General features: G+C 43.1%; 1 protein-coding gene across 2 annotated transcripts in view; it reads right to left on the bottom strand.

The window, feature by feature from the left end:
• Window positions 1-21222, bottom strand: part of LOC138250305 (P2Y purinoceptor 8-like) — a 184260-nt gene that overhangs the window by 43276 nt on the left and 119762 nt on the right. For both annotated transcript variants that reach the window (XM_069205056.1, XM_069205057.1), the window contains exon 5: window positions 3754-3824. The gene's annotated coding sequence lies outside the window, so the exon portion shown is untranslated. The remainder of the gene's footprint in view (window positions 1-3753; window positions 3825-21222) is intronic.

Raw genomic sequence — 21222 nt, 5'->3', positions numbered from 1 at the left:
ATCTGTGCCCCCCCGCATCTACAGGTACAGCCACCACCCTCCCTACTAGCACCACCCTCCCAGCAACCCCTCAGCCTTTGCCCCGTGCCTGCTCACCCAGGAGGGTGGGCATCACCTTCGCCCCAGGCACCTCAGGCCCTGCCCCAGTCACCCCTGCTGCCCTCAGTGAGGAGGCCATTGACCTCCTCAGGTCCCTCACTGTTGGGCAGTCTACCATTTTGAATGCCATCCAGGGTATAGAGAGGCAGTTGCAACAAAGGAATGCATTCCTGGAGGGCATTCATTCTGGTCAGGCAGCCCTTCAGCAAGCTTTTCAGACTCTGGCCTCAGCACTGATGGCAGCTATTGTCACTGTCTCTAGCCTCCCCCCTCCAACTTCCTCCACCCAGACCCACACCCCTGTACCTCAGCCTATCCCAAGCACACCATCAGACCAGCATGCACACACCACAACACACAAGGGAAGCTCTGGCAAGCGTAAGCACCACACATCCCACAGGCACTCACGCAAGCATCACACACATGCAGACACACCAACATCCACTGCTTCCACTGTGTCCCCCTACTCCTCGTCTCCCTCCTCCCTCCCAGTCTCGTCTCCACTCACACCTGCATGCACTACATCTACAGCCACTACTTCCATCACCAGCACACACACCACCACACCCCGCTCACGTGCAGTCACCACCCCCACTACCATTCACAAGTCCCCTGTGTCCTCTCCTAGTGTGTCTGTGACCCCACCTCCCAAGATACACAAACGCAGGCACACACCCACCCAACAGCCATCCACCTCACGACAGCCTCCAGCGCATGCACCTTCATTAAACGTACACCTCCTACAACCCCAACCTCTTCCTCCACTCCCAAACCCCCTCCAGCTACCCGTCCCAGTGTTCCCAAGAACCATTCCTGTCCACCCTTGACCTCTTTCCCTCACCTCCCCCACCCCGTCAGTCTCCTAGGTCCCGACTCTCCAGGTCCCAACCTAGCATCTCAGCCACAACATCTCCGGGACCAGCGGTGCCAGTAGTCACCGGATTCTGGAGTGCACCAGGCAGCAGGGCAGCCAGTGTGGCAAGGAGCCACAGCACGGACAGTCCCCCACCTGTCAAGCATCAAAAGTTGGCCAGTGCCCGGCGGGAGAGGGGGAAGACTCCAGCCACTGAAGCCGCTCCCAGGGGTACAGGTGGGAGTGTGGAGTCAGCTGCAACACCTTCCAAGGTGTAAAGGGGCAGAAGAAACCCGGCAAGTCTGGGAAGAGCATCACGGCGGAGAAGACCGCCATCATCCCCGCTGCCAGTAGGCCACCGCCATCAGCCCCATTGCCCAGGAGGCCAACGCCATCAGCCCAGCTGGCCAGGAGGCCTCCGCCATCAGCCCCGCTGGCCAGGAGGCCACCGCTATCATCCCCGCTGCCCAGGAGGCCACCGCCATCAGCCCCGCTGGCCAGGAGGCCACCGCCATCATCCTCCCTGGCCAGGAGGCCACTGCCATCATCCCCGCTGCCCGCTGCGTTAGCGCAGTTTAGCGTCAAAAAGTATAAATATGGGCCTAAGTTAATAGTGCTGTAGCATTTGTATTTAGCAGTAAATGTAAAATATATTTATGAAATGAATGTACATTAATATTTAACCCAAAATTACTATTTTTAAAAAAAAGAACAAACTTTGATCAAGTTTTGCATATGTTATCACTGGGAAATCTCCTAGCCAATGGTGAAGACCTCTGCGTAGACGTGAAAAGTTACTAGTAATAACTTTATACTCTGAAATTTGGTTTCCAACCCTGTTTCAGGGATTGGAGACATGTATGTCTACACTTTATAGTAATTTACATTTGGAAGTGGTGAATACCCAAAAGTATTAAATTTACTACAAAGTGCAATAGTGAATTTACTTGTGTAAATTCACTCACTTGCGAATTTACTTTTGTGAATAGGAGCCACTGAATAGAAGAGTGATTCTGGGGCATGCTCTCATATCCTCTTTCAACTGACAAATTTTCACCATTCCAAGCTCTCAAAGGCAGGAAGTGTATTTCACAGCAGGTTCCCTCACAGATGCCAGTCAATAAATATGATGGATTTTGTCAGATGTGTATTTCTTGTGACATCAAAGAATGTGAAAAAGGTGCAAAAGAAAAGGAAGCTGCACAATGATGAGAAGCAAAGCGTGAAGGTTGTAAAAGTGAATGTAGGAGATGTGGTCAGTTTTAAATTGCCAGACAGACTGATATATAAAGCTGGCCCTGGGTTTTGGTCCCTGGGAAAGGTTAAGGAAGTGTCTAGGTCTGCAGTGAGGTTAGAGTTTAACAAATGGCGGAAGAAAATGTGTGTGATGGTAGATAAAGTTTACAGGGAAGGGTTGAACCAAAGGATTCTAAAAGTTTACAAGTGAAGATGATGCCTGGAGAAGAAACATATTTGTCTGTGTGGGCTGAGAAGCCCGCTGCTGAAGAACAATAAATAACAATAATAATGATAATAATAGTAATAATAGTAATAACAATAATATTAATATTAATAAAACATGTAGAGAGCATGGCTACTTCTAAATGAAGTGTTCCAGCGCTAGGATGCTGAGTGTGTGAAAAAAAAGTGTTCATTGACTGGGTAGAACTTAGACAGATCTAAAGAGGCAAGTTTTCAGCTTTTTCCTGAAAACCATTTTAGAGGTAGCCAGCTGGAGCTCCGAAGATAACAAACAGTGCAACCACCAATTCTTTTTTTTTTTAGAATAACAAAGTACTTTGGATTCTTCACCAGGGACTGAGGCAAACATGAAATACATTAGTCAAGTTTGATGATTCAATCGTCCTCTAGGGCTCCTACTTGGAAAAAACAGTATGTAAAAATGCACATTATTGGGACATTTAAAGGTGGTGGGGGTATCTTGAATGTTTTTTGTGGTGTATAGATGTTTTGGGTTGTTGTTGTGTGAAGGAGAAGGTGTATTGTGTCTTGGTCTGCTATTGTTCTTTGTTGTCACGTGTCTGTAATAGGGCATTGGGCCCTGTCGGAACAGACAAAGAACTGGGCCCGATAGAACCATGCCCAAGGGGGACGATAAAGAAAATAGCGTACTGACGTCAGCACGGAAAAATAAATAACCCGAAAGAAGGTGTGGAGGCGCGCGCATGCACACAGAAAGAGGACGCCGAGAGAGTTTGGGGAAAATCAGAGAGTAAAGAAACGGAGCAGGAAGCCACCCACAGCACCGGGGAAGACGCGGATCCAGCCGGCGAGGTGCGCACATGAGAAGAACGGGAGGAACGCATCCAAAAATAGGAAGAAGAAGAGGATGCGCCGGACTGCAGCGGAGAAGACGGAGACCAGAAGGGCCTGATAGATCCAACTACTAAGGCCACAGGACCCCAAGTTCAGGACCCAGTAGCCCGCCATGTCCCAGGACGTACGTGACTAGCCCAAGTACGTGATAGTATTCAGGGCTCTGCCACCAGATTATTTAGAAAAGGGAAAAGGAAGCAGGGAATGGTAACAGGGGGTAAAGGGGAAGGAGCCCTACAAAATAAAGAAAAAAAAATAGAAAAAAGGAAAAGCAGTATTGAGTTCATATTGCAACGCATGTTTTGTGTGAACACCTACACCTTTTGTGAGCACAAATCTTTAAAAAAAAGGAGAAAAAAGGGACATACATATTAGAGAATCACCAAAGTCACAGGACCGTCACCTACCCCTGTTATAGATAGCAATGAAATAAAATACACTTATCATCAAAACAAACAACCTACCTCTCACAACTATATCTCCTGTTCTCTTTTCTCATGCTCCTCTATGACGGTGTCGTAAATGCGAGGTCCATCTGGAAGACACAGAAGGGAGATTAATTGGAAAACATATACAGAAGAAGAGGAAAAAGAGAAAAACAAAAAAAGGACTATACGAACATATAATGAACTGTTAGGGAGAGACATTATTAGGAATTGTGGAGAAAACTCCAATAAATAATTTTTGTTGTGTAGAGCAAACTTACGTGAGTCAGTCTAATTCATCAAGTATGACGTCTGAAGAAAAAGAAGACCCTCCCTTTGACATACCTTCCTAGAACAACTCGTTACAGTGTCATTTTGTTTTAATAGAAGGTTCATGCGCTTGATTATGGAGGACTGGAGCAGCAGTTGGTCGAAATGGGTGGAGTGCAAGGGGGTGGTTATCGTCAGTGCTGGTAAAGTTTGAGTCCAAACCAAGAAACAATAATCACTGGTGTGATTTTCAATTTACTACAAAGCCACCCAGTTGCAGGGGGTTCAATCTCTCTGTCAAAGTGTTAAAATCCTCTTTGAGAACAGTGTAGAATAAAAAAAAAACTGTGGTTGATAATGTTGACTGCAGCAACAGTGGAACGTGAGGAATGAGCTGAAACAAGAAATTGTGTGTTTGGAGCGTCTGGAGGCTTAGTAGTGATCGCCATGACAATCTTTTTAGTGCAAGACAGAATAGAGGAAATTACCATTCTGAGGAGCAGGCACTTGTATTCATTGACAAATTACTCTATGTGGGGCTCACCATATGTGAAAAGGAATCCGCTATCCTGTTCTATGTAGATAAGGTAGGACTAGTAATAGATGCATTCCCACTGAAGTAAGCTTTTTCTGCTCAATTTGAAATCTTTTTTATGTAACATTTCTTGCATTTGACTCCACATTACACTAAAACATGATTTTCAGTTGTGTTATGGCCCTAAGGGTAGTGGACAGCTTTTTCCTATACACCTGTCTTTCTTTTTTTTCTGCTCTCCTTCTTTCACTCAAACTCAAGCTGTTGCATGTAGACTTTAAGCTTCACAGTATAAAATTGCACTTTATGGGTCTTTGCACCTGACACTTATCTCAGCGTGAGAGGATCCAGGACAGCAGAGGAGGTATGACTGTTAGAAGTACAGGGAAGGAGCGGCAACAGTCTTATAAGAGGACTTAGAACTGCTGACTGAGACCACATTCCCCTTCATCACATGTTTCCTGTTATGTCTGCGGGAAGATTTTGAGAGGGAGCACCACATAACAACAGGGATTACAAGTTTTTCCTACCTGAAATGGGGAATTGTATGTGGAGCGCCATGAATACAAGGTCCAATTGTGTTTGGTTTTCACCCTTGTGGAGAACCAACACCTTCAAACCTGCTTACATTTACCACCTGCTTGGAGTAGGTGGTAAATGTTGCAGGGGCGTCTTTTGACACTTGTGGGTGGGAATGGGAAGGAGTGTTGAGGGCAGGGGCTGGTGTGATTGCAAAGATCCTTACCTCAGCTGTGAGAACCTTTTGGTGATTCCTCCATGCTGAAGTATAGGGCCGGGAGGGTTCAGCAGCTGTCCTCTGCCCCCTGCAGCTCCTCACAAGACTTTGAGTATAGTGTCCCCGGACCCAGAATTATTGTGTCTGGAGTTTCAGAACCCAATAACTTACGGTCTAGAGACACCAAAACTTGTAGTTTTCCATAGCAGTACCCCCTCTGGGATACCAAAGACCTTGGAGGGGGATCAGAAAGAAAAGCGTCACTTGGTCTAACCAAACAACAAAAGTAAAGATTATTGAGGATAATGTTTCTACTGAAGACCAATTCAAGAAAATGACCTTTTCCATAAATGCACTGAAGAACATATTGATGTTAGTTAAGCCCTTGCAAGCATTCATGAATATGAGCAGCCGAAGAGGAAAATGGTGTCCCCGAGAATCAACAGCAGAGATGAACTACAGTTGCTTTCCTGAATGAGTTAAAAAAGGGAGGTCCTAATTGGATATCATAGCTAGGCGGCCTTAACATTCTAAATGTTCTCAAACAATGTTTGCTAGATCTGTGGGCCTCATTTACAAAGCACAGGGTATTATGGCAAGCTTTTTTTGCTGCACTGCCCTGTGTCAAAACAAAAGGACGGGAATGTGCGTATCTACAAGATATGGCACATTCCTGTCCTTGTCCCATGTGCTGGCGCACAAACTGCTGTCATGCGCCAATGCAGGCACCTTTACACCATGGTGCAAGGATGCCTGAATTGCAGGGATGATTGTTTTTGTGCATGAAGGGACACATTCCTCCACAAAAACAATCACGAGAGGTGTTTTCCCACTTCTATGTGTGCTATGCAAAATGCAGCACATATAGAAAGAGGATAAAATGGGAGAAATAATGTTATTTCTTTCTGTTGCCCTACCATTATGCCACCGCTGGAGTGGCGTAGGAAACTGATGCATTCTCAGGTTTATGAAACCTTGTAAATCTAGGAATGCGCAGGTTCCATGGATGTTGCATGGTAACACCCACAGCAACACCATTGGAATGCACCTTTCCTGTAGAGTAATGAAAGAAAGGGAGCCATATTTACAAGGTGAAAAGTTATGCAAAGTGGCTTTGAGTGGCCTTATGAATATGGCCCTGCAGGCTGCGTCGCCTGTGCGTCACAAAAAGTGATGCACCGGCCACACAGGCGACTTGTAGGTGAGGCCCTGTGTATTTTGGTGAACAATATATCTACATCTATATTTTATGAGTGAGTTAGGGAATTGAGAGCTTTCATTTTTTATTGAAACTATGGTCATACCTTGTCTTTGTGGTTAAGGTGTATTTTCATATAATTTCTTGGAGTCATGATGTTAAACATGTGACCTTTTGCATGAATGAAGCCAAGTTTATGATAACATCATGAAGTCAGTGTCATGATCTACTATGTTGCTGTGAATGTTTTGAGCATTCAAACTGCCAACCTACTGATAATAAGGCAGAAGTGCACGCAACAAAAGATAGAGGCTAAAAGTGAGCATTCTGAAATAGGTGGGGCAGAAATACGAGGTCAATATACCGAAAAAATATATATGTAGAATTAGGAATAATAAATCAATACTTCTCCATACACACTTATCTGTTGATATTTTGTCCCTCAATATTCTGTCCTTGATATTCTTATATCTCAATATTGTTGGCATTGATATTCAGTAGTACAAACAGGGCTCAGAAACATTAAGTTGAATGATAGGCCAGATAAGTTAGTGTTCACATCGGATAATTGATTAAGGCTGAGGATGTCAGTCACTGGTTCATCAAAATTAGTCCTGTTTTCTCCAGTCAAGGACATACCAGGCTACCAAAGGAAGTCACCCGTCAATGCCACTTCTACCAAGAATTTACCAGTAGTTAAAGTAACTTTGCACGCATTGAACAGTTGTGCAAAAGGTAGGATCTTTATTAATACAGACCTCATCCACCCGCTTCCAACAGTAACTATGGGTTCATGGAATCACCCCTTCTAGAGTTCCAAACCATATCAAACATTCGTAGACATTACACTCCTCACTTCCTTTATAATTATTAGCAACTGTAAAAGAATGCAATCAAATTAACTATATACAACTAAATATATGGAATTCAGGATTTCTCATAACACCAAAGAACATAGTACATACACACTGAACAACTTAACAGGAAATATATATTCTTTCAAAGGAGAAGTTAGCTTTGTATAAAATCTTTAAAATAAGCATAACCACTGGTATTACTATCACTTCTTTTCCCAAACCTTTCCAAATGAGACCCATGACTTGAGTCAGCCCCACTTGACAACTCGATTAAGATCTATAACCTGCTTCCCCATTCTACTGACTCGCACCTTGTTCATGACACTTGGATATTGTTGTCTTTATAGCATTTTTAAACAACTTTATGACTTGCACTAGCTTAAATAATCTAGACCATCAGTTATGCCCAACTGGTGTTTTAACTTTCACCCAATCTCTTATCACCAAACTTAAAACACCAGCAGCTACAGCTTTGTCATATCTTTCCTTTCTCTTATCTTGCCACACCTTCTCCCTTTATTGCAAACCTTCATCATTTACATTTTCCACATACCCTTTACAGCCCAACGTCCAACCTGGTGAAATACATGTGCTTGGTTTCCTTCTCCCAACTAGCTCAAAAGGGAAACATCCTGTTGAGGCTTGAGGACACATGTGATACACAAAGAGCCAATTGTTCAGCTTGTCTTTCCATGATGTCATTCATGTGTGCAACTTAAGTCCCTTCCTTCAAAGTCTTTCTAAATAGGTCAACTACACCAATCATTTCTGGGAGATAAAGCACACCTTTTAATGCAAAACACCATTGGGCATATTGACAAGCCCCTTGCACCTCTTTGTGCCACACTAGCACCATTTGTTTACGCTAATGTGGCGTTAAGGAGGCAATTTCCCGTCAACATATTTACAAAGTGGCACAATGCTTGCATTGGCCATTTTGTAAACCCTTGCACCACATTATGTCTGCACCAGGCATAATGCATGCAAGAGGGGGCATTCTCATGCAGGGAAGCCCAAAAAATGGAGCAGTGAAATTTACAAGATTTCACTGCGTAATTTTTAGTGTCATTTTTAACACTTGCTCAATGCAGGCGTTAAAATGACGCATCCACAATCTCCTATGATCCTCCCTGTGCTTTGCTGGACTAGCGTCAAACTTTTGACGCTAGTGCATCAAAGCACCACAATAGCACCAAAAATGTTGACGCTATTGTTGTATTGTGTGCTATTGTAAATACGGCACACCGATGGTGCTGTTAGGGGGCGCAAGGGGGTGCAAGAAAAGTGGTGCATTAATGCTGATTAATGCGCCATTTTCTTGTAAATATGCCTCCGTGTTTTTCCAAAAATGTCTCCATTTACTTTTAACAAAATTGTACACCATTTTCAGACAGAAGAAACTTGGGATAACACTTTTTCAAAGGTAGTTCTTCCTAGATTCTTATTGTACCTTTTGTACAAATATCCATTAAACACTTAACTTCAGACCAATTTAAAACCACTTCAATTTGTACAATTATGTAAGAAGTGGTATGCTCCCCTTGTATAGCTGAGTAAATCAATCACAACTTCCTCCCAAGAAGCATCAGGCAAGTATCTGTTTTGCTTTGGTGTTTTATTTTAATCTTAAGAACTTTATTGGAATTACAACATTCAATACACTCTCTCACCAATCGCTCCATCAAGACATCACACCCAAGCCACCAAAAATCCTGTCTGATCCATTCTTTTGCCTATACAATGCCTAAGAGTCCTGTATGTGCCAATTCCAAAATCCTATTTCCTAAGCCTTTAAGAGGAATTAGCCATGATCCCCTGAACAAAAAACTTTTAATTTAACTTAATTCTTACTTTACATTCCAGAATTTTCTCGAACTTTCCTCTTTTTCCAACCCGCTGTTATTCCAACCTTGTCTTAACGTAGTCATCACATCATTCAAATCGCATTCATTAACCATCTCCTCCTTACAATTACTCCTTTGGTTACCACCCATACATTCACCTCCATGATCCTTCTTGCACAACCACATCTTCTTGTTCAAGGCAAATTAAATCTTGACAAGCAGTCAGCAGCATGGTTGCATACTCCAGGAATATAGCATACATCAAGTTAAAATTCTTGTAAAAAATCCAATGACAAATTCTCAAATTCTCAAAGAAACAGGATTAAGACCTTTATTCAGGAAAACCTCTTGTAACTATTTGTAATCAGTCTTTCCCACAAACATGTCACCTCACAAGAAACTAGTGAATCACCCCAAGGCCTTGTGCATGGCAAGAGCTTCCCTCTCAATAACCAAACAACATACTTCCTCTTTCCTCAATTACTTGCAAAAGTAATTGTTCTAACCTCACTGTGTGCCCTCTGCATAAGCCCAGCACCAATTCCTTTCATGCTTGCATTTCTAATTAAATATATGTCCCATTCAGGAGCAAAACCTTGTAAATATGGGGACTCTCGAAAACACTTTTTAGACTGCAAATATTCTGCCTTACACTCATGTGATTAACTAAACAAAGTACCTTTCTTAAGCAATTTTCTCATGTCTTGAGTTCTTCTAGACAGCCCTGGAATATAACGATTATGAAACTCCAACATGGCATAAGTCCTCTTTGTTCCTGGTGGAAGACATCTTTCTAAGCACGTCCACCAGTTCCTTTCTTGGACAAACCCCATCCACAGATAATATGTGTCCCAAATAACAAATCTAATTCTACCTACATTTGCCCTTTTTTAGCTGGCAGTGTTAAACCTTTCTCTTGGAAACGTGAAAGTACATGCCTCAACCTTTCATTGTGTTCCACCCACGTTTTCCCACACATCATCTTGATATCACCTTACCCCTTCAACATCATCCAACCAATTCTCCATTATCCTTTGGAAAACAGACAAGGCTGAAACCAAACCAAAAAACATGCATTTACATTTATATGTGCCATGAGGAGTAATAAAAGCTTTTAATCTTGAAATTCCTCATGTAAATGAACCTAATGTTTGGCAGAAGACAAACTGAAATTCAAATAATGCTTGGCCCTACCTACCAAAGTCAACAAATCAGACATGCTGGGTATCAGGTGATGAACAACACCACTACCCTATTCAGTACCCTTACGTTTACACCAAGAGGAATCTCATCACTTGGCTTCTTCACCAACACAATAGGAGCAAACCATTCAATAGACTCAACAGGCACAATCACACCCTGCTTAACCAGTCTATCCAATTCAACTGTTACTTGATCATACAAGGCAACTGGTAATCTCCTTAACATGAAAATAAATAGCTCTGCACCACTCCTAAGTTTGATTTTATGCACATAGGACTGTAAGTGCCCATCCTTGTCATGGAAAGATGAGGCCAAAACCAAGCAAAATTTTAAATTTATATGTCCCACGAAGGGAAATAAAGTCTTTTAAATCCTGAGATTCCTTGTGGAAATGCACCTGATGATATGCAGAAGTCTAATCGAAGGTCGAATAATGTTTGGCCATACCTAACAAAGTCAACAACTCAGACATTTGGGTATCTTTTGATGATCAACAGTCACTACCTTATTCAGTGCCCTTAAGTCTTCACCATGTAGAATCTCACCATTTGGCTTCTTCACAACCACAACAGGAGCCAACTATTCATAGCCTTGACAGGCACAATCACACCCTGCTTAACCAGCCTATCCAATTCAACTGTTACTGGATCATACATGCCAACCGGTAATCTCCTTACCAGGAAAAGAAATGGCTCTGCACCACTCTTAAGTTTGATTTTATGCACATTAGACTGTAAGTGTCCATTCTTGTCATGAAAAACATCTGGAAAACTACCAACAGCATTCAGAAATCCATCTTCCATTTCCTGTACCTGTACTAGAGGTTGCATGTTAGGATAAAGATACACACCTAGGTATTTTTCGCACTGGCCAAGCCAGTACATCATTACATGTTCTATTTAGATATACTATCCTTAAACTCTAGAGTAGTAGAAAAGTAACTACGCATCGGAATTTCTTGCCCACCATAACCATCCGGTTTCACATCCAAGGTCCTCAGACTAAGCTCAGTCCCATTCAGATGGCAATAGGTATCCTGGCATATTATCACCAATCAGGAGCAAGAATCAAATAACATTCTCACATCCACACCATTGAACTTTACCTCACACCGATTTTCACATGAAGTACTTCACAACCACATAACAGTCTCACTACATCTGGGTTGGACTTTTTTGCTTATGAAAAAATCTTTTTGCCTCCTATTTTTTCTGACCTGTTGCTGTTGGATTTTGAACTCTTAGCACTTTACCTCTGCTAACCAGTGCTAAAGTGCTTATGTTCTCTGTGTAAATTTTATGGTTAATTGGTTCATCCATTATTGGCATATTTGATTTACTAGTAAGTCCCTAGTACAGTGCACTGGCCTGTAAATCAAATGCTACTAGTGGGCCTGTAGCACTGGTTGTGCCACCCACATAAGTAGCTCTATAATCATGTCTCAGACCTGCCACTGCAGTGTCTGTGTGTGCAGTTTTAACTGTAAATTCGACTTGGCAAGTGTACCCACTTGCCAGGCCTAAACCTTCCTTTTTCTTACATGTAAGGCACCCCTAAGGTAGGCCATAGGTAGCCCCATGGGCAGGGTGCAGTGTATGGTTAAGGTAGGACATATAGTAATGTGTTTTATATCTCCTTACAGTGAAATATTGCTAAATTCGTTTTTCACTGTTGCAAGGCCTGTCCCTCTCATAGGTTAACATGGGGGCTACCTTTAAATATGATTAAAGTGTAGATTCCCTTTGGGAGCGGATGGACATGTGGAGTTTGAGGTCTCTGAGCTCACAATTTAAAAATATATCTTTTAGTGAAGTTGATTTTAAGATTGTGTGTTTGAAAATTGCACTTTTAGAAAGTGAGCATTTTCTTGCTCATACCATTTCTGTGACTCTGCCTGTTTGTGGATTCCCTGTCTGGGTCAGTTTGACAGTTGGGCTGGTTGCACCTCTCAGTAGACAGTGACACAAAGGGAGCTTGGGTGTAGTCTGCATTTCCTGATGAGGCATCTGTTCTAGGCGGGAGGGGAGGAGTGGTTACTAACACCTGAAAGGGCTGTGCCTGTCCTCACAAAATGCAGTCTCCAACCACCCTGGTAAGTGTCTGGGGCCTGGCCTGGGCAAGCAAGGTTTTCACATTCAAGAGAGACTTTGCTTTTAAGTAGGCCTACTTCAAAGGGGAAATGGATATAAGAAGGGGAACCAAAACTACAGACTTAAGAACACTTCTGGAAACCAAGAGGAACCTCTGCCTGGAGAAGAGCTGAAGAGCTGAGGGAGAAGAGCTGCCCTGCCTGTGACTGTGCTTTGTGGAGCTATGCTGAAGTTGCTGCTTCTGCCAGAGTAAGAGGGCAAAGACTGGACTTTGTGTGCCTTCCATTTTGTGAAGATCTCCAAGGGCTTGATTTAGACATCGACGCGCCGCCGGCTTCGCAGAAGAAAATCAACACTCGCCTGTAACTTGACCGAAGAATCGACGCACGGAGCTGGAGAAACGACGTGCAGCATTGCTGATGGAGGGTGGGAGATCGCAACCCACGCTGCGTGGTTTTCGGATCATCGTAAGGCTGGATTTCCAACACAAACACCGCTCGGCGAGTAAAAACAACGCAAGGTCTACGCCGATCCGAGAGTGCTGACTGGATCGACGAATTGCTCTCCTGCGGAGAGAAGAAACGACGCGCCCCAACGAAAGGAGAAACGATAAAAGGTCTCGCTTGTGAGTGAAATTGATGCATCACAAGCCCTTTTTGAAGCACACCCACGCGTGTGGGGTTATTTTTGATGCATCCAAGGTACATGTTCACGCTAACAGTGTTAGTGTGTGTTTAAAACTACTTAAAGAATCTTTTTGATTTTTATTTGATAACTTGGCTTGTGTATTGTGGAGTTTTATCATTTTGGTCTTGTTTTGTTTAGAGAAATAGTTCCTATTTTTCTAAACCTGTGTTGTGTCATTTTGTATTGATTTCATTAAGTTACATTTTCCTAGTCTGCATGGAGGATCTACAACACTTCATAAATTGTACCTTTTTACCCTATTTATTACAGGCAGCATTTTGTTTTGGGCAATCTTTATAATTGGCCACATAACCTTGCTGTCCACACCTAAAAGACATACCCTAGAACTTTCTGTCACTTCCTTTTAACCTCTTCATTATTCCTGCACATTTGTTCATTTGATTCGCTCACAACACTAATCAGTGATTGCACTTTTACACTAGAATCCTTACATATCTCTGACGCTTATGACAACATATGCTCAGTCTATTTTGCAATTATCCACACTTAAGACAATGGTGGTTAATCTTTCAGCCATAGCTCCTCCCTCAATCTATAGTCTTCACAATTCAGATAGAATTGATCTCAAATGCGCTTCACGGACAGTTCCCCAAGTTTACAAGTAGCAGCTAGGTTCCGAAAGCTCATCACATACTCTTCTACACTTTCATTTTCACATTTGACCCTCTTCACAAAATGGTAAAGTTCCAAAATTGTGCTTACCTTGGCCAATACTGTAAATCGAGATTTTTTAAGCATACGCCTAGCTCATTTAAACCACACACATCTTCAATAATTCATTCTGGTAACCCTTCAAATACCTCCTGTCCGTCCAACTCCAAGCAGTGTACCAAAAGAGCACTTTTTCTCCCAATTCAAATTGTTTGTATACACATATATGTAGTTCAAAAATACTTTCTTCCATTTAGGCCATTCCACCTGTGCCTCCCCTGGTTTTAACAAGAGTTTTGACAGTCTGGTTTTCCAACAACTATTCAATGGCTTTCCATGCCTATTCCTGCAAAAATATAATGGCAAACAAACAAGAATTATCAGGTCACATGAACAAGTCACCTCAAGGATATTGTGCTGCCAAATGTTACCCGCCCATGTTGCAGGCAGAACTTTCTTCAATGGTGTGCCTACCACTGATGACTGAATAATGTCCATGCCTCAATGCGACTGGCTACATTTTCCTTCACTTAATAATGGTGTGTCCATCACCGATAATTAATGTACATGCCCGATGTGCCAGGCAAAACTTTCCTGTTTTTAACAGTGGTGTGCCTATAATTGTCGACAGGGCTCTCCTTAAAATACTTGCTGCTCTATAATATTGTCAGTAGTGGATCACCGAAAATCAACACCTTGGCTGCCACAAATCAGTGTCCATGGTTTTCAATCACCTGTTTCCCAAACAATAAAGATGGGCGCCACATTCACCAAAATGCATGATTTCTAAAGTTGAACCAGTTTGTTTTACCAAACATCCAAGATGGCCACCAGGATTGCACTGTGATTACTACAAGAGGCTGGACTTGTATCAAACCAATCCCAAACTCTCAAAATGGCCACCAAATGTAGCACTTGTTTTCTGTGGCTGGTTGCTCAGGTTAGGCCACACAACGCAACCCAGCAACCAGTACTTCTCCTTTCGAATTTTGTAATTGCTGACCTAAACAATGCACACACTGTTAGTGATTGAAAAAAAGACAAGGAATTCACTTTTTAGCTTGTCATCAGTCAGAGTAAGCATCCTCCAACTGCTCATTTAAGAACACAGCATCCACAGCAAGTTATCTAAATAGTGTTGAGGTCTGCTTCTGCCCAAGTGATTTCCACCAATGTGAAATTGTGCAGGAAACACAGGAGAAGCTCTCCAAAAGGTACAATTTTTATTAATACAGCACTCATCCACCAAATTCCAACAGTAACTGCCGGTTCGTGAAATTCCCATGTTGTAGTTTGCATTGTTATCTGATGCAGAAGGAAATCCTGTCTTTGGTTTATCCGAACACTGAAACAACAATGTGGCAGACAGGTTTGCAAATACCCTGGCTCTAGTGCCTTCACATAACGTTTCTGGAGATCACCCCACAAAAATAACTGCAGCCAGAAAATGATGGTGTGTTTGTGGGGGTGTATAGATGAGGGAGTGGGTTCATGCAGTGTCTAATTTAAGCTGGTAAAATCGGTGGGGCCCATCAGTATTTTGAGACTGACACTTATTTTTCCGCTTCACACATTTACCAGGATAAAGAGTGGGAAAAGCACACAAAGTGGAAAGACTGAGGAAGAGAAAGATGGAAACCCCGTCATAAACGGAAAAAAGAAGAATGAGCAGGAGGTAGATAAAGGGTCAGGGTGTGTCTCATAGTAGGTTAAAGGGGAATGAGGAGAATTCAAGACTATACTTCTTTATTACTGAGCACCTCAGTGACACTCATTCTTTTACAAATTAAGGTTGCTATTATGTTTGATCAAGTTTCAGAATACACATTACAAAAATACTAAGGGGCATTTTTATACTCTGCACCAAATTAGCGTAAATTTTTTTTAATTCTAATTTGGTGCAAAACCAACTCCATATTTATACTTTGGTGCTAGACTCGTCTAGCACCAAATTTATCGAGTTAAAGTCATTTTTTGGAAGTGGAGACCTACTTTGCCTTAATGAGATGCAAAGTAGGTGTTCCCGTGCAAAAAATGACTCTATGGCCTTACGCCATGTTTAGTGGCATGATAATACTCTGCAGCATATTTATACTCTGTTTGCACCGAATTAGCGTAATTTTTTTATTCTAATTCGGTGCAAAACTAACTGATTTAGACTTTTTTTGCGTCGCACTAACGTCATTTTGTTACGCAAAAGTGGCGCAAACTTACAAAATATTGGCCCTTATTTATACTTTTTGCTGCAAAACTGCACCAACTGAGTTCTGCACCAAACCGTTTAGCACCGGCTTGCACCATTTCTGTGCACCAGCCGGGCACCATATTTATGGAATGGTGCAAGCCGGTGCAAAGGGTAGGCTAGAGTAAAAAATAATGACTTTAGTCGGGTGGGGGTGGCAGTAAAGAAGAAGAGGATTTAGCACCAAAAAATGACTTTAGGAAGGTTAGAGTAAAAAAAAATACTCTAACCAGATTAGCGTAATTTCATCATGCTAAACCTACATGCCACATGACTCCTGCCTTAGAAAAGGCAGGAGTCATACCCACCCCCCCAATGGCCAGCACAGAGGACAAGGGTCCCCTGGGTATGGCCATTGCACCCTGTGCCATGTATGGGGGCCCATTTCAGGGCCCTCTATTGCACTTTCAAAAATAAAATGCAATCTTACCTTTACTTACCTGGGATGGGACCCCATCCTCTGCAGTCCCTCTGGTGTGGGTGGGGGTGCCCCTGGGGTCTGGGTAGGGCACCTGTAGGCTTATTCCATGGTGTTCCACCATGGAAATAGGCCCACAGGTCCCCTAATGCCTTCCCTGACCCAGGCTTTAAAAAATGGGGCAAAGCAAGCTTTGCGCCATTTTTTGACCCTTTCTCCCTCCCTTGCACCATTTTTGCATAGGAATATAAATATGGCGTTAAAGCCATAGAGTCATTTTTTGCACCGGAACGCCTACTTTGCATCTCATTAAGGCAAGGTAGGTTTCCACTTCCAAAAAATGACTTTAACTCCATAAATTTGGTGCTAGACGGCTCTAGCACCAAAGTGTAAATATGGAGTTAGTTTTGCATCGAAAGAGTAAAAAATTACGCTAATTCAGTGCAAACAGAGTATAAATATGCCCCTTAGCGTCAAAAAATGACACTAATCTGGTTAGAGTCATTTATTTTGACTCTAACCTTTTTTTTACGCTAGCCTACCCTTTGCACCAGCTTTCACCATTCCATAAATATGGTGCCCAGCTGGTGCTAAACAAATAACGCAAGCCAGTGCAAAACTTTTTGGTGCAAAACTGCGTTAGTGCAGTTTTGCACCAAAAAGTATAAATAAGGCCCTAAATGACATAGGGATCCCTTATGTGGCACATTGCTATTCGGTGTTTGTTACAATAACATGCTACCAAGTTAGGAATAATGCTGTTTACATTTACCATGGTGCTACCTGAAATAACACTGAGTGAGATCGGTCAAATTTGACAAGGTGCTACCTAGAGTAAGAGACTATTCATCCACCTTGTATCTGAATGCACATGTGAGCAATCATTTTTCCTTTTGCGTGTGCACCTGAAGGGTTTCTAACCTTAGGTGCATGATATACTCTAGTGGTCGCTATTCTTGTTAAAGCTGGAGCCTAAAATTGATGTTTAGTAACTAAAGGGTACACTTTATACAACACATGAGAACTGCAAGACCAAACTCCAACAGTGAAGAGAGTCCTGGAAGCAGAAATAAAGGACAGCAATTGTAGGAGTTGGAGTCTTCATTTGCTTCAACTAGGCCAAATCGACTAACACAACTGAAAATAAAAACGAATTGAAAAGCAAAGCGAAGGACCGGAACATGGTGATCCCTGGTGGTCCACAGTGATCTGGTCTGAATGACCCATAAACAATTTATGCTAAGGATAAAGCCAGTGCTTATTTTGAGCCAGTGTTTGCAGGTGAGGGCCACCGGCAATCAAGTTTGAGAACCGGCACTTATTTTTCTGCATTAGAAATTTATCGAGAGAAAGAGAGGGGAAAAAATACAAAACAGAATGACGGAGGAAGGGGAAGGCGGATAAACTGTTACAAAGGTAGAAAGGAGGAGCCTGCAAGAGTGAGATAAAGAGGGAGGGAGTATCTGGTAGTGGATTAAAGAGGCATGAAGCGGATTTAAGGCTACAGAGCTTTGGCATTAAGTGCACTGACATTTAATTGCACTGGCAGCAGGCATCTGATCATAGCTTTGGGCACCAGTACTTATTTGTTTACAAATTAAAGACTGAATGTAGTAGATAATACCCCATGCTATCCATGCGCGTTCTCCACTATGCACCAATCACGACGCCTCAAAGACTGACTGACACAACTTCACCCTTTCTGCATACGGCAGTATTAGCACAAGGAGCTGATTAAAGCTAGGCTTGACAAGTTACCGAAGAGAGCACATTTGTTACCAATTACGACCTACACAAGTGTGTCAAAGATATCTGTATCAGTGACCTCAAGAGCACTGAAAGGCACAGAGATAAGGAGCATATGAATAATCTGTCTCTGCTAAGAGCAGTTTGCGTAGCCAGCATCCTGTTCGCTCTTGACCCGAAAGGGATCTATTGTGATGCCGGCTCAAGACAGAAGCTGTGGTTTTCTGGCACCGCCAAGTGGGGTCACGAGATGTACATCCACGAGTCAGTGAGTGCTTTACGTCTGTGTTTGCGTGTCTGGTCTACTCTCTGCTCTGCTACCTCGGAAAACGTCCACAAAGAGACAGCTGCCTCTCTCTCCTGTGCCCAGATACAAAAGCTTCCTGTTGTCATAATGGGTTTTGCACCTGGGCTGGTGGGTGGTGGTTGGGTGTTGTTCAACGCAATGCAAGCAGCTCAACAGAACACCAGCTTAAAGTCTTCTCCTGTACAATTCTACTCAGTTAGGTTTATATATCTTGCTGTGCATACCTAACAACAATAACATAAAGTGGAGAGGGGAAGGGATCTGGGGGAGGTTTTGATGGAAAAAGTGCACAATGTTAATATTTCACAGTGAATTTTCTTAATAAGCATTTTACCATTGCGAATATTTTGGGAGATTACTACCAAATAGCACATTTAAAACACACTTGGAACATTTACTAGGACTGTATAAATTTTGTATGTGACTGGTATCCTAACACAAATGATTTGTGGGTAAATTTGTGGTAAAATTAACACTGTAGTGGATGAAAATGAAGTAGCTATGGTTAAAACTGGATCTGATTTAAAGACATCTTTAGGGTAAAGACAGGAGACTTTCACAATAATATTACCAAATAACATGCAATATTGCAAAAACGCAAGTTAAAAAGTCAAAGTCACAACATAAAACCTTCCAAGCGAATTTAACTCTAAAACAGAACATCTATGACTGGCCCCCAATTATTACTCTTTCGGAAGGGTTCTAAAACACATTTTTTCAATTATGACAATGATTATTTTCCAACACTGTTAGAAATAGGTCTCTAGCTGGCAGTCAATTTACACCCTGTCCAAGTAGATACCTTCGCACTAGTCAGGGTAAGGGAGTCACACTCCTAGGATAACCCCTGCGCACCCCCTTCATAGCCTGGCACGAGCAGTCAGGCTTATCTCCGAGGCAATGTGTTCTGTATTGGTACCCACGCACAGTAACACAGTAACACAGTGAAAACACTACAAATGCACACCACACCAGTTTAGAAAAATAGCCAATATTTATCTACGTAAAACAAGACCTAAACAACAAAAATCCAACATACACAAGCAAAGATATGAATTTTAAAACATTAAATCCCAATAAAAGCACTTAGAAACACATTAGCTCCAACTGGTGGTTTCACGTTGTGACGGAGTCATTCCCATCAGTCTGATGCCACTCACGAGGGACTGCAGGGACGGTCATGGAGTCACATGGACCCCAGGTACAGTACCTTCGAAATGAGACAGAGATGTGGCATGGAGTCAGGAAGGTGAGGTGTCCCTGGAGCTAGTGCAGTGTCGGTTCTATACTGCTACACAGGAGGTGAGCTATTGGTTCCTTATTGCTACGCAACGGAGGTGAGGCCCCACCTGGTGACCCAAGTATACCACCAACCCCTGGCCTGTCTGGCATTTACTGGCCTTAACAGTGAGGCCTGCCTTCTGTAGGGCCTTCAGCACGTCCCATAGGTTCTAAAAGTGATACTCCCAGCTGGAGCTGAACACTGCAATGTGATCCAAGTAGGCGGCACTGAAATCCTCCAGCTCAGCCCGGACCTGGTTGACCAACCTCTGAAAGGTGGCAGGGGCGTTTTTCCACCCAAAAGGCATGACTCAAAACTGGTAGTTCCCCTCTGACGTTGAAAACACTGACCTCTCTTTGGCCTCTTTGTTCAAGGCAATCTGCCAGTTCCCAGACGTTAAGTCAAAAATACTGACTTAGGCAGCTCCTAACCGATCTATGAGCTCTGGGGATGGGGTGCACGTCAGTCTTAGTGACGGCGCTGAGCCCACAGTAAACTACAAAGAACTGAGGTTCCAGGGTGGCATCTCAGGCAGCAGTCTTTGGGACCAAGACCACTGAGCTGTCCCAAGGACTGCTGGAGAACTCTATAACCTCTAACACTAGCATCTTGGAGACCTCTTCCTTTGATGCAGGCTTTGACCTTGTCAGTCACCATGCAGATTTTATGTTTCACAGGTGGACTGTCCCCAGTGTCCATCATCATGAGTGTGCAAATGGGTGACTTTTGGGATCAAGGAAAACAGACAGACAAACTGCCCAGGCAACTGGTGACAGTCCCTCTGTTATTCCAGTGTCAGTGTTGGGTAGAGGTTCACACCCTCCACAGACTCATCTTGCTCCTTGACAGACAGGGATTCAGGAAGAGGTTCACTCTCTTTCTCCATCCCCTCATCTGTTGCCAAGAGCATGGTCAGTTCAGACCTCTGAAAATGTGGTTCAAGGAGGTTCACATATAGGACCCTCAAGGGGTTACTTGGAGTCTGCAAGTTCACCAGGTAAATTACATTATTCTTGCACTCCACCACCTCAAAAGGCCCAGTCACTTGCCCAGTAGAGCGTGAGGGTCTACTGTGGCAATGACCCACTCTTTCTGACTAGGTTGAAACTCACCCATAGTGGCATTCTGGTCATACCATTGTTTCATATCCTCCTGACGTGCTTCCTGGTTCTCCTGAGCGAGTTTCCTGAAGCATGCAGTCTGGTTTCTGAAGGCCAGCAAGCAGCTAAATATGTCCTGGGGGGCCTACTGGGAGCTTTCACCCAGCCTTCTTTCACCAGGCTAAGAGGTCCTTTTACAGGGTGCCCATACAGCAGCTCAAAGGGGCTTAAGCTAAGTCCCTTCTGTGATACCTCTCTGTATGCAAAGAGAAGGCATGGCAAGAGGGCATCACACTTATGCCTCATGGAGTCTGGCAGACC

The sequence above is a fragment of the Pleurodeles waltl genome, chromosome 8 (genome assembly GCF_031143425.1).
Source record: "Pleurodeles waltl isolate 20211129_DDA chromosome 8, aPleWal1.hap1.20221129, whole genome shotgun sequence".
NCBI lineage: Eukaryota > Metazoa > Chordata > Amphibia > Caudata > Salamandridae > Pleurodeles > Pleurodeles waltl.
This window is presented reverse-complemented; position numbering and strand designations above follow the sequence as displayed.